Below are 15,168 nucleotides of genomic sequence, written 5' to 3' on the forward strand. Positions count from 1 at the left end.
ATCAATACAAGGTAAAGATACAAAAAATCTGTATTTAATGTCGGGTATATGCTAACAAGAAACATTAGCTCAATTAGCTCTTTTCCAACATGAGCTACTTATAATGTATCAATAGTTTTTCAGAACTACTTATAATGTAACTTTAGAAATTATACGTAGTTGAAGACCATTCAGCTTCGTCTTCTCCCTGTAGAACAATAAAATCAGAATGTCAGATATTGACACGACACAAATAAATCAAAACTGTTATTTTCCAATATCAGGAAAAAGATGATCAGTGCACTGCGTGAAAAGTATTCGTAGATTTAAGTTTCAAAATACAATGTAGGTTAAATTTCAAGACATATAGAAATTAGAAATCATGTTTAGAAAATTCTACGAGACCACGAGAAATGATTTTACATAGGCAGAGTTAGTGGACAACTCCATTCCAGCTCCTAATATTTGACCTGACAGTCTGCATGAAATAAACACTTCTTCGCTTTCGACATACAGATAAGTATTAGAAGATAACCTTGGGCGCTTTCAAGGCTTCACTAGCAACGACATTTGTGTTACGAAATTTCAAATCATTTTAATGAAACAATGAAACATACACAGTCTCAACAAATTGACATTGTTTACATGCAGAGTACTATCATTACTTGATGTTACGGGTGCGTCCTTGAAACGGTCAGCGAAGCAATTTAACAGTGGGTGTCCAAAAGTTTAACAAAAACTGAACAATTAAAAGTATGAACATAATCGTAGACAGCATCAATTACTTGAAGAAAATGCAGCATAAAGCAATATCACATTCGTTTATAATTTAACTGTAAGTTTTCAACGACCAGACTCAAACATCACCTGGAGAGGAATAAATCCAGGCGAAGCAAACAGTGCAAACTCGTCAATTATACGTTAAAATACGGAAATCCGATACAGCTCGCCTACGTTTAATACTATTTGTTTAAAGGGAGTGAATCATTGCAAGATCCAGAAGGTCAAACACAATAAATATGATATAAGTCTAAAGTTTGACTGAATGGCCTGGCAGTGGTTGCATACATTGCATAAAATGTGTATGTTTCAAAAAGTTAATTTAATGGTTATTGAAAATGAACGAAACATTTATTATGTGGCATGTTCAAAATAAATTGTGTTAGATAAAAAAACTTATCAAATATATTTTGGTCGCCGGCAGCAGCGTTGTCAGCAATAAATTATAAACCTTGTTTAACCCTTTCAAGACTTGTGCCTCTTTTATATTAGAGAAAGTAATAACTATGCTGGCAAATATGTCTGACGATCAAACTTGATCTAAATTATATGAGCTAAAGAAGGCCACTAACTCTGATTACAATTGATTGATACATACTTGAATTATCGTTTTAACAAGTCATAAAACAAGTAGTTGAAAGTATAATAATTCTGACATATCTGACGATTAAACTTGGTCACTCTGTCCCGAAGTTTCATGATTCCTTAGTTAACTTTTTTTGAAGCAGTCCTGGGATTTATGTTCTTTCACGTACAATTTGAAGGCAGTATAAATTTATAATTACACATGATTATAATTCTTAATATACATAATTAAGTAATATGCGTTCATGCCGCGCGCTAAATTAATATGTATCAATATGCATGGTTTCGTCTTGTTTCCTAAGAATTAAATGCTCAATCGTATCTAATATCATCTATGTTGAACTTTCTCTTTCCAACAAGTCGAGCCATATCCCTGTGTCCATCTGATCATTGCATGCAATATCATCATTTTCACATCAGAGTCGAATCCTGATATTTGCTTTTTTGACTTAGAAAAAATAGTTTCAGTGTTCAATGTATATTATATAAGCACTCGTAAATCTCATTTATGTTGTGATGATAATTCTAATTAGCAATTACGTGAAGTCAAGATATCATCACATCCTGAGATCGATGTACTTCGATTCATTAAAACAGCGAAGTCAGTGATTTGCCCTCACAGCCGTGGTAATAAAGTCTTTATTGTCATTTTCGTCATGTATTTTTCGCTATTTGTTTTTTAATTTGCTTCACATTTTACGGCTGAAGACACGTATCCTGGGAAAGCTTTTACGAATAGTCAAACACAACAAGTCCTGCTATGTAACATTAACGCGCCAGAATCAATACGGAGTGTCAACAATTCCACATTGCTATGAATGTGTGAACTGTGAGCTAAATCCAATCAATACAAGGTAAAGATACAAAAAATCTGTATTTAATGTCGGGTATATGCTAACAAGAAACATTAGCTCAATTAGCTCTTTTCCAACATGAGCTACTTATAATGTATCAATAGTTTTTCAGAACTACTTTTAATGTAACTTTAGAAATTATACGTAGTTTAGAATGAAGATCCATTCTTCCTACCCATAATCTGGATATCCGGTCATTTGAACGATGGAAAATAAGCCAGCGCACGGATTATCTCTTGCTGACCGTTGTCACTCATCATTTGTACGATACATGTATATTTTGTCTCATAATTGTCTCTATGGCAAAACGTATAACCATGAAGAAACATCATCTCCATTTAAGTAATTTCCAAAGGTACTGTTAAAATTGCCTTTTCATTTTTTAATAGCATAAAAGAAATTGTATTTTGGTCATTTTACAATATATTGGTCATTTTCTTACAATCTGGAACTGCTTTCGTTTCTTGGCAATGTTTAAAAGTCAACTAAAACGCAAACTAGTTGGTGCAGAAGTTCTAAAAGTGTTTAGCAAAAACAATACATATTTCGTTTATTCGAAATTGGGCGGGAGAATTGGCAACTCAAATAGTTGTATCTATATACCTCATTTATGTAAATGACCATACACTCGGGTTAGGATACATCTCCTTTTCATCCCGACAATTGAAAAATGGTTATGATTTACTACAATAGCAGGTAAACAACATTTAATAATCGAACGTCTTTACGTTATATTTACACGAATAACTCATCCTGCACAGTTTGCATTTCTCTAAAAATTGGAAATCAATTGTATCTCTACTTTTCATTGCACTATTAAATTCAAGTTTCAAAAGTGGATAAAATAATTGTATTTAAACATTAATCGAATATAGCTCGAAACAAATCGAGGAAAACATAGCATATTTGCTTATATCATTATTTATTGTGTTTGACCTTCTGGATCTTGCAATGATTCACTCCCTTTAAACAAATAGTATTAAACGTAGGCGAGCTGTATCGGGTTTCCGTATTTTAACGTATAATTGACGAGTTTGCACTGTTTACTTCGCCTGGATTTATTCCTCTCCAGGTGATGTTTGAGTCTGGTCGTTGAAAACTTACAGTTAAATTATAAACGAATGTGATATTGCTTTATGCTGCATTTTCTTCAAGTTATTGATGCTGTCTACGATTATGTTCATACTTTTAATTGTTCAGTTTTTGTTAAACTTTTGGACACCCACTGTTAAATTGCTTCGCTGACCGTTTCAAGGACGCACCCGTAACATCAAGTAATGATAGTACTCTGCATGTAAACAATGTCAATTTGTTGAGACTGTGTATGTTTCATTGTTTCATTAAAATGATTTGAAATTTCGTAACACAAATATCGTTGCTAGTGAAGCCTTGAAGCCAAGGTTATCTTCCAATACTTATCTGTATGTCGAAAGCGAAGAAGTGTTTATTTCATGCAGACTGTCAGGTCAAATATTAGGAGCTGGAATGGATTTGTCCACTAACTCTGCCGATGTAAAATCATTTCTCGTGGTCTCGTAGAATTTTCTAAACATGATTTCTAATTTCTATATGTCTTGAAATTTAACCTACATTGTATTTTGAAACTTAAATCTACGAATACTTTTCACGCAGTGCACTGATCATCTTTTTCCTGATATTGGAAAATTACAGTTTTGATTTATTTGTGTCGTGTCAATATCTGACATTCTGATTTTATTGTTCTACAGGGAGAAGACGAAGCTGAATGGTCTTCAATGTTGCCTAATTGCTTTAGGCTAATCATGTATAAGACTTCCAGACAATATCTAATTGCAATAATAAACATATGTGATTTGGCTTCGTTTTTCAATGCTTTATTATTGAAACTTGTAAATACTTAAAATTAGATGCATTCATCTTTTCAAATGTTCAAATAATAGAACTATTAGATGGCTGATTGGATTATAGCATGAACGTCAGATTTCAGGAAATACTGGCTAAATAGTCTAGAAACTAGAAAAATGTTATTTGTTTGTTTAAAAATATCGGCAACTTCATGAGCATTATCGCATTTTCAAAGCAAATATCAACAATTTTGTCTACAGACAAAATTTTTGACCATGTTGTCTTACGAAAGCGTTGTTTATGTCAGTATTTGGCTATAACATAATGATAGCTACATGTTAAGTGGTAATTTGTTCCATCTGCTACCTCTGGCGCCCCATGTTGGGGGCATATATATGACAAGACACACAGTTTTACTCCCGATTGCTACCTTTCCTAACATAACGTGCATACCTTAAAATTAGAAAAAGGGCGCAATCAGACAGGTTTTTCTCTCTTCTACATTATTCACCTGTTATTAAATATGAGATCTAGCCTACTGACCGCAGCGTTTTGTAATAGTGTAACAATTGTGTGTATTATCTATTTTGTTCAGAACTTTGAACCAATATGTATTAAACAAAAGATGATATCGTACACACAATTGACCAAAAAGTGATAAGTATATCCGATAATACTATCGATATTTACTTATCATCAAAAATGCTTATACGACATCTCAACATTATGAAAGGGGCACTCACCGTTAGTGTTAAATGATTTTTTTATTGTTGTAAGAGATAACGTAAACATTTTTCACAGAGATACCAACTAAGCAACACAAACATAAAAATGGGAAATTTATCAAATTGGACGACTGAACAACACGTACATTATCTCATGTTTAAGTAGATATTGACATTGCTTTTACTAAAAGTATCAGAGATCACATTTCGTTTAATTAGACATATGTCGCATAATATCCATGGGTACTGCTAAATACTACCATTTTATGTAAATTAACTGCCAAAAAAAATGTAGCGTATTAACACTGTATCTATACATCAAATCTGAAATACAGTTATGTCGACCTCTTGTACATTTTTAAAATATGGTTTACAGCAATATATGTTTATACAAGGAATTGAATAAATCATTCAACATCATACATAAAATGGAACTACCACGTTAACTGTTTAAGTCGACAACATGCTTTATATGGAAATGCAGTTCATACGACCACATATAAAACCAAGACGTGCTATTAATAAAGAGATTGATATTATAATGCTGTTCATAAGGGGATTTCATATTGTCCTATGTATTTGTCCGAGGCTAGTTGTATTGACCTGATCCCAAAGGGCCAATCTGAAGTCACCTAATAAGTGAGTACATTTATTAATTTACTATTAAGTATGCTACGACATTTTGATTAAAAAACATTCTTAAACCTTACCTTATTATTGGAGCTCATTTCCCATTTTCATTCATGGATTCTGCTTTTCTAGACAAGTTTCTAAATTTGACATGCAACCCTTATAGTGACATTGCCCACACTTATAAATCAAGCCGATTGCACGGTACCGTCAAAGTAAGCATATCTGTTCGTGATTATTTCATTAACCGTTTGCCAAATGTTCAAAAATTGTTTTCGCGATTGTTTTCTCCTTCGTCGTCCAATTTTGTCGGTTTCCAAAAACAATTGTCATAGACTCCACCAACCGGTTTAATACATCTATACAATATTAAACCGTTAAAAGTGGTTGAGGTATTTTATAGGCTAGTAATTCCAAATATGTTTTAACAAGGCACACAATTATCAAAACAGTAGGAATAATAAAAACAAAATGGCTGCCATTTAAAATAATTTACAGTATTCTCATATTAGGTCGAGTTTCGACAGCCAATGAAAATTGTCCATTTCTCTGATCCTGTATTTGGCGATGGTTCGCGTCAAATACATAATAGTTCATTATTAAACAGTTATACCACTAGACACATTGATTCATTTGATAATCTAGCGCAGTACGTTAAAATATCGACCTCATCAGTTTTTTTTTTTGTTTTTTTTCTACAAAAGTGAAATGTTCAAAGTACGAATCTGACTTTTATACTATTTGTATTTAAATAAATTTTACATGTGTAAGTATGCAAACAAATTAGACATAACAAAAATTTCAATAATGCGGAAAAGGTTATTTAACATATTTAGACCATACTCCCTAAGAACAAAAACAAATTGAAAAACAACATTCACTTAACAAACAAATTCCTGCTGTACTTTAGCAGAAAAAAGATGTCACGCAAAGCTCTTGTAAAAATAGCAGAGCTAGTTACCTTTCTGTTTCTATAAATAATGTTACAGCAGTAAAACGTGTAATTTCCGTGAGCTAGACAGTTTAATTGTTATGCGTCTTTATTTGATTTTGCCTGAAACAATACATGCTAAGTTTTTCACGAAAGGAACTCCGCGATTTGTTGTATGGCAGTGGATTGATCTGTAGCGGACACCGGGAAAGCATTACATCAAACATATTGCTTGATACGGTGATATGTTCTCATTACCTCAAATATATCGCATATGGTATCGGGTCAATTCTGCTAAGCTACCATGGTCCATTATGGCCCAAATATGTATTTTCCTATTAGTTAGTTAAACAAATGGTTAATTAGCATTGTATTTCACTTGTTTTTACTGAGATTTTCATTAAGTCCAGACTTTCCATGTTGAGTATGTTGCATTATAAAGGGTTTTACCGAATTAGCGAAACAATGACGGGAAAAAGAGTTATTTACTGGGCCGAAAAGGACGAGAAACGATAACTAGACCAAGTTCGCCTGGAATCGCTTTCATATTTTTTATTTGTGAAATGGCTATCGAGTATCCCAGCATCCTTGTATGGGTTAACTGCATGGGTGTTGAAAGGCTCGTAGAACGTTTTGTATTAACGCCTTGTTTAAAATATAATGGTTAGTAAATTAGTCTACTTTATACTAATTTATTTTGTTCGCTTATGCCAATAACCTTAAATGAAATAACACGTTGGATTTTCCTTTGTAGAAAGTTTGTACTTGTGTCGGATTGATATAATGTCATATTGAGTGAATTCAAGTATTGTTCATTTGTTTTATGGCCAACATGTTGCTTAGTATTTATTACATGACATTTTTCATTTAATGAATTAAAGCATTATAGTTTAGAACAATCACTTATTCAATTAGATTATTTCAACTTAATACAATATGATACATATAATAATGGATAAAACATTATCGAAGGTGAATTAGACATATTATATTGGGTCAAAGTTAAGGTTAAGTTCACTTTCACTAGTATAACCCCTGCCCAATGAAATCGGTGCACGATACAAGGCGGTGACATAAAATGATATTGAAACGACAATTTGATACATATTTGTGATCTACATTGGTGTTTTTGCAATTTGTGTGTATGTCGTTAAGTGAATGTTTGGCCTAATCTCGTTCCTTTTCACAGAACTATTGTTTGAGTACTGGGCTTGTTGCTGTAGTTCTATCACATGATAATGATAATGTTCACTATTCCGCTGGATATGCAATTACGTTTTACATTGAAAGAAACAACAACTGTTCTATATCTTGGGCGATCTGTGTGTTAGATTGGTCTATGCAGTATACATATATGTTTGCTACATGTACTACGAACTTAATGCAATGGGGTCTGACTCTTAATAATAATGCTTATACGTTTACTGCACATGGCTTACACATTCCGTGCTTGCTTAAACGGACGATCGTAAGCTTTTGTATATCTAGCAAATCAAATTAGTTTAAAGAAACATCACAAATACGAGATATACACACGACTGTAACAATTGCCATATAACTAGAGGTTAAAAAATGTAGTCATTTTGCTACAATGATTTTGTGAATATTTGGTAATTAATCGATTACCCGATAGGTAGTATGTGTAAATAATCCAATAGTTTTCTACAAAAACACTTTCCAATCAACTGAACACTGGAAAAATGGCGTCGAAACAAAAACGCAACTGTAGCGTTGCGGCCGTTATCGAACTTAATGTAAAAAAATCAATGACATCGCTCGTGACGTCCTACAAGTACCTTTGTAATGGAGGCTATTTTGAACAAACTGTTTTTACATTTTCGTGACATTTAACAGCTTTTCTTAACCTAAAAGTTAATCATGATGTGTATTTTATGCTACGCACTCGGGCTGTAAACCATATTGCGGGTCTTTGCAGATGGTAAAGACCTCGAACAGGTGTATTAACCCTATATTAGTTGTCACATTCCGGTGCGTTCTGAAAGTATTCAATCGTAGTTTTGAATTTGATCCTAGTGCTTAGCGGTACAAGATCCTACATGATCCTAGTGCTCAATAGATCGGACAATAAAATCTAACATTTTGGCCAAGAAATGGATTCGCAACACCACTAGAATGAATCAGTGTTTCACTAGGCGTAAGAAAAAGAGCAATATTGGACTCAGATAATTCAATTAAATTAGTGGGAGTATCATATTTTGTTGACAGGGAGAACTGCCAACATAAAGTTCAAAATTGTGCAGCAGATATCGAATTGCGTGCACTGAGGTTAAAATCACCATTAGAAAAAATGTTTTGGATACCAGAATTGCCAGATAAATGGCGTCGAGAATAGATGCTTGATGGGTCGTTGTCGCATTTGGTAGTCTACACCAAATAGAACATATTTGTTAGCTATAACCTGTTCGATACATATAAACTCCACACCAACTATCTCTCTTAATAAACAATTTTATTCTTGTTCGCAATGCTATGTTTTGTAATGTATGATTTGTATTATAAGCATTCAATTTAACACAGTGAATAAGAAAGATGTGTTTGCTCTGTTATATTAACTGCTCTCTCTTTCATAGTCATCACTCCTGGGTTGGAACCCTTGTACTGCGACGTCACGCAATATATTCGGAAACAGTATTAAATGCACGATTAGGCCAAGAAGGAATTCAGCTGCTACTACGTAAATATCATTTTTTGCAATCATAAAAGGCAGGCATGTACATATCATTAGGTTTATAGCAATTTAATTTATGAAATTAAATTGCACAGCATAAAACTATTAGGTAAAAAGGCTTGATTTAAACACCATTTTATACCATTTCCTTTAAATCTCTCTAAAGAGATATTAAAAGAGCAGAATGATATTTGTTTTGCACGGCAAAATTCAAACAGAAATGAATACACGGCATAAAACAGTGTATTTAAATTATTTCCAATCCGACAACTTGTAGGTATCCGCAAAATAGCTATGATTGTCAATTGAACAAACATTTTCAATTAAATGTAGAACATTTTTGGATTAAATAATGATGATATAATAATATGTGAGATCCCTGTCTAGATGTATCGAGTCAATGTTTTGCAAATTCCCTGTATATTTCATTGTTTTGCCCCTTTATGTTAGAACAAAAAATGCCAAAGACGGCAGACACATAGTTTCAAAGTGGATATAGAGTTCGAAGATATTGTTCTTTTGCGTGTCGTCAGTTACATAACTAAGTAGCAAATTCTTGAATTCGTAAACTTCCAGTGTTCTTATTCTTTTTGTAGACCAATACGCAAGTAACATGCTGTATTTTTAATAGATAAATTACTGTGCTAAATACCTTGACTGTAGTTTATTTTTGATTTCCAGATAATCATGTTTGTCGTATGTATTTGCGTCATAAGCGACCACGGTGTATGACTGTGTAATTGTCTAAACGAGTAAACGGATAACTCTTAAAAAAGTTGTAGGGGTTGTTCTCTTTTACATACTACTGATATTAGATAAAACGTCTTATTTAAACCATCACTGCTATGTTTATACCTTTTATATGATTTGATCTTTTGATTAAAAAATACCGACCGAAATATCAAAGCCGTTAAACAGAAATAAACAATGGAAACGTGTTTATTTCAGGTTATTTGGAAAAGTAATTGTCATTCTGTCAAGTATTATGCACCTTGCACCTTAATTGTGTTTCCGCATTGGAATAATATCAAAGCACAACTGTCTTATTTTCGCCTGGGTTTACTTTGAATTTGTTGCAGTGTCAGCAGGCTTTGCATATTCTGTTTCTGCTCTAACATTATTTTTCGGAAATCCTCTTGTCGGGATAGGTGATCTCATGTGCGTCCAAGCTGGCAATTAGACCGAGCAAAACTTGGTAAGAATCGAGTGCGCTAATTACTTCTCTATCCGGAGGATAAGTATTGATGGAAGGCTTAAAAAGAAGCATTTGTAGTAGAAGTAGCAGTAGCAGAACCAGTAGCAGAAACGTATTTAGACAGGAGAAGAATAAACATCAGAGTAGCAGCAGCAGCAGCAAAAAGCAGTATATGTAATAATAGTAACAGTAGTAGTAGTAGTAGAATTATAATAAAAGGTAGTAATAATAGTTGTAGTTGTTATTGATGGTGGTAGTTGCGGTAGGGGTGATGGTGTTGGTTCCTGGTTGTGGCGTAGTTGTTTTGGAAAGGGTTTATTTTAAGTTGTTGTTGTTAAGTCTGCAGTGTTGTTGCTGTGGGTGTACTAGTTGTATAAATAATAAGTATTAAAGCAGTAGTTTTATTAGAAATTGAAGTGAGTGTATTATTTACAGAAGTTGCAGTGCTTAAAGTTTTTGTTTTTGTTATTGTTGTTGTTGGTTTAGTTATTTGTTATCAAATGTTTGAAGCAGTAATAGTAGTCATGAAAGTAGTAATGCAAGTAGTAAAAGAAGTAACAACATTAGCAACAGTACCATGTGCAACAGTAGTAGATGTAGCAGCGATAGAGGCGGTATAATTTCTAGCAAACATCGTCGTAATAAATATAAGTACTTCTCAAAGTATTCTAAAGAGAACTATAGTCCACGTTTCAAAAGCATGTGTAGGATCAGTATTCCATGAATGTGATTTCTTCTTTGATTTAGGGTATTTCGACTTTTTCATATATAGTAAAAAATATTGTACCGACAGCGTCGGTTTAAGTACAGTTTGGCGAAGACATCATTCAATTATGGTAACTTTTATTCTGATCTTTAGAAGTATACCACCTAAAATTCATTCGGAAGGAGCATAACTCTAATGTATTTTGTGGATCGAAGTTGTCTAGGAAATTATATAAATTTATTTAAACTTTTTAACTAACATTAAAATGGTTTTCATGCAGGATTTCGACTGAACAATGTAAGAATAGCACAGTTAACACCCCTTGCAACAGCAGTATCTGATTGATGTAGGTAGTGCATTTATAATTATGATACATGTACGGGTGATTCGGTCAATGCCCTTTAGCAAAAACGATTTTAGGTGGATAGAGACACCTCATTGCCAATAATGCGAAATGTCAGGGTAATAGAATCACCGTTTCTTAAACTAGTAGTAGATGGCAGACAGTTCATTGGCAGTATTGACACGTGTAAGGGTAACATAGTCAATGTCCTCGAGCACGAGCATTGTCTGGTTTATGTAGACAGTTTATTCACATAAGAGGTACATGTAAGTACAACAAAGTCAACGCTCCCTCATACCAGCGTGTCATGATTATGTAGATATTTCATAAGCATAAGCGTTACATGTAAGGACAACAAAGTCAACGCTCCCTTATTTCAGCGTGTCATGAATATGTAGACAGTTCATTGACAATCCTCGAACATGCGAAGACAGTACAATTAATATCCCCTGATACCAGTGCCTCTGGTTGATGTTGATCGTGCTTTGGCCATAAACACTAGCTAAAAGAGGAGTGTTAAGAATATAATTCTGCAATAAAGTTTTACATATCTGCACGAAAAAAATCCAATTAAAAGTCTCATGTTTTGAGATAGACAAACTACGCAACAGATTATTGTCGTTATTATCAAATCTAGAGGAAAAAAAAATGAATGAAATGTGTGTAAATCATTTTGGACTCTTACACTATTTTAACGGTTTGACTTGGAATTGCTGAACATTCTAGACGGTATAAGAGATTTTCTTTCACCACTTTAAATATCTAGATTAAATTACCATTATCAGCTAAAGGCAGCACACTGTCAAATTCACGGTGTGTATTTGAATATCCACGTTTTTACCGTATTTGCGGAAGTTTAAACAACACTGTTATTTTGAAGAACCGACAATGACCGTTGACATATAAACCCCGAAAACTATAATTGTTGTAGACTTGTCAAAGACAGCATTCCATTGACGTTTTATGAGACTTAGTGACTTCTTCTTCAAGTTGGTTTACGAACAAAATGTTCATAACACTGTTAACACGGTGGCCCTGAAATTTGATGCCCCAAAAGGGGGGGGGGTCTATTGATCATGTACAACTTTGCACTGCAAGTTCACTATACAAACCGCTCGTTCTTTTGGCGACTAATTCCTCGATCGAGACAGACATACCGACAGACCAATCAAACAACCGCGATTTAAAGATATAAAACCAAATCACGTACATTTAATGTATGAATGTATTAAGGCTTTTGAAATTATTAGTATATTTGAAATACCATCATATACGCTTTGACAGTATAACATCTGTCTAGTAACCGATTCAATTATCAACACAAAGTCAATATTTCGTCAACAATGTTTAGGAAAACTGAAACAAACGGCTGCTTTGCTAACTGATTGACGCATTGACCACCCCTTCACATGACGCTTTTAATAATCATGTTTAAAAGCAAGGAAAACATGTTTATACTGGGTAACCAGACTTATTTACCACAATTATTTTCTCACACGGGTTACTTTCCAGATACCTCTAATTCTAAGATGGTTGACTTTAATAAACATGCCAGTCGTGTGAACATACATATACTGCCAGGTGTGTTCAAAACTATATAACAGATAATTAACAATTTATTGTGTTCGTAACACTGCATAGATTTTATTTTAGGTTTCAATCAACTTACTTGACGGTTTCCTAAAATAAATCTTAAATTAATTAACAGTTAGATAAGCCTTTTCAATTAGATAGATGCAACCATTTTCTTTCTTGAATAATAGTAAGGTCAAAAACTAGAATAATTCGTACAATTCTCTGCCAGTTCATTACATAAACGCTTTTGTGACCCTATGTCCTTATGATCGTGTGCGAAATTGTTCCCACTGTGCATCCGTGATTTTTACACTAACGACAGGCGTTTATGGTAAACTTAAGGATTTGTAAGCTGATGGCGTTTAAGAGCCTATAGCGGGATCAACCTAGCTGCTCTTAATTTGAAATACGACTAGTATTTTAAATGTGATACTCCTGTTGGACCTGATCTCGTGTCTAGACATTATCAAATCAATGTTATGCCATGAGTTGTTCATCATGATTAAAAGAAAAATGAAAAATATAAAAGACACGGAGTCTCAGAGTGGTAACAAAAAGTTGTGAGATATTGTTCAGTTGCGTGTTGTTTGCTCAATTTTAACAGCGCTAAAGCCGTCATTGAGGTTGAATAGTGTTTGAACACACGAACTTGGCTGAATGAGGCTACAAATATTTTACTGTCTATATTATAATTATATGTTAATACGTTTTAAACCTAACTACATAATTATAAAACAAGATAACCAAAATAAATTGTCGCAATGAGGTCGTTGCGTGGCAACTCTTTCCGAATTAACGAGCCATGATTGCCAAAAATAGATAGGTCTTTTGACGTGTAATTGGGAAACGTTTTTTTCTGCCATTTTTCTTGCGTGTTGCCCAATAAAATAGTTTTATGTAAAATTAGCATAACTCTGACTCATCTGACAATTAAACTTGCCCTGAAAATCGTTTCCAAAATCACTGTCCGAAAGTCTCATAATCGAATGAGTAACTATTGCTGGAAACAGTTCTGTGATTATTGTTCTTGTGCCAACACGTTGAGGGGGACTCATATGATGTATATATTATATTATAATTACTTGCGATAATCATTGTAATTATATAAAGTGAAAATAGTACCTTACGTTGTGTTTTCATTTCGCTGAAAACGTTCCGGGCCATAATCAAACGAACACACTTTTGATATTGATGTGCTTAATAACATAGTATATAGCAATATCATTTCATGGATTCTTGGACTGAATGTCACCTCCATTGAGTATTGTCTTTCCCACAAGTTTATCCGTATTCCTGTATCTCTCTGATCATCGTATGCAATATCCCCAGTCCAATCAAGTTTTTTTCGGCTTAATATTATGAGCTTCAGGTGTTAGTGTTAGTGTTCATGTTATGAGCACTCAAAATCTCGTTTATATTCTTGTGTTGTGATGTAATTTCTACAAAGTAATTCTGTTGAGTCGAGTGCTCGTCACACCCTTCGACCGAAGCACTTGATTCATTAAAACGAAGACGTCAGTGATTTGCCGTGGTAGCAGAATGACAGTCATTTTCTTCTTATCGTTTTTGTACGAATATGTATTATTTGCGAACAATTACAAGGGTGAAGAGACTTATTTTGTGAAAGCATTTACGAAAGGTCAAATAAAACTACTCGTACTAGTTTTCCAACTATACTTTTTTCTCAATTTAAAACTTTAATGATGTCAAATCATGCGTTTTTTAATACTCTGTAATTGTTCTTGTCAGGAACCCGTAACTAGCTTAGATCATTTCCTGGCAATTTCTCATGCAAAGGAAAGTTGGTGCAAAAAAGACTTTCAGCAAAAACGTCAAGTTCGTGTCTCTATGAACTGGATGGGAGAATTGCATCTCTAATGGATCGTAGTGGAATAAAGATGTATCAAACCCCTCGTTTCGGTTGTCTTTGCATGAGATGTTTGTATCAGTGCGTTGAGCAGTTGATAGTAATTAGTTTATATGATATGAATGATTTCTTTTCAACGATCTCGGTTTTTTTTAATGTCGTTAAATTAACGATGGCTCCGATATGGCTGATCTTGTAATTTGTGCATTTCTTTTATAAATGTCAAACCCCGTACACTTTCGCTCACCAATACAAGGCGGTTACACCAACAACAATTACCGATAGTATTGTGCCGTTTTTTTTTAGATTGGGCTATTTCCTATACATTTCAATGTATCAACTTCAGATTTGGCCAAGTGAATACCGTTGCTTATGCAGTCTTGGTGTTGCCCCAGGTTATCTTCCAATAGGGTAACTGTATTTCAAATACATAAACTGTTTATTATACGCAGACTGTTAATACAAAATAGAAGCTGGAAATGAGC

Source organism: Mya arenaria, chromosome 9 (assembly GCF_026914265.1).
Source record: "Mya arenaria isolate MELC-2E11 chromosome 9, ASM2691426v1".
Lineage (NCBI taxonomy): Eukaryota > Metazoa > Mollusca > Bivalvia > Myida > Myidae > Mya > Mya arenaria.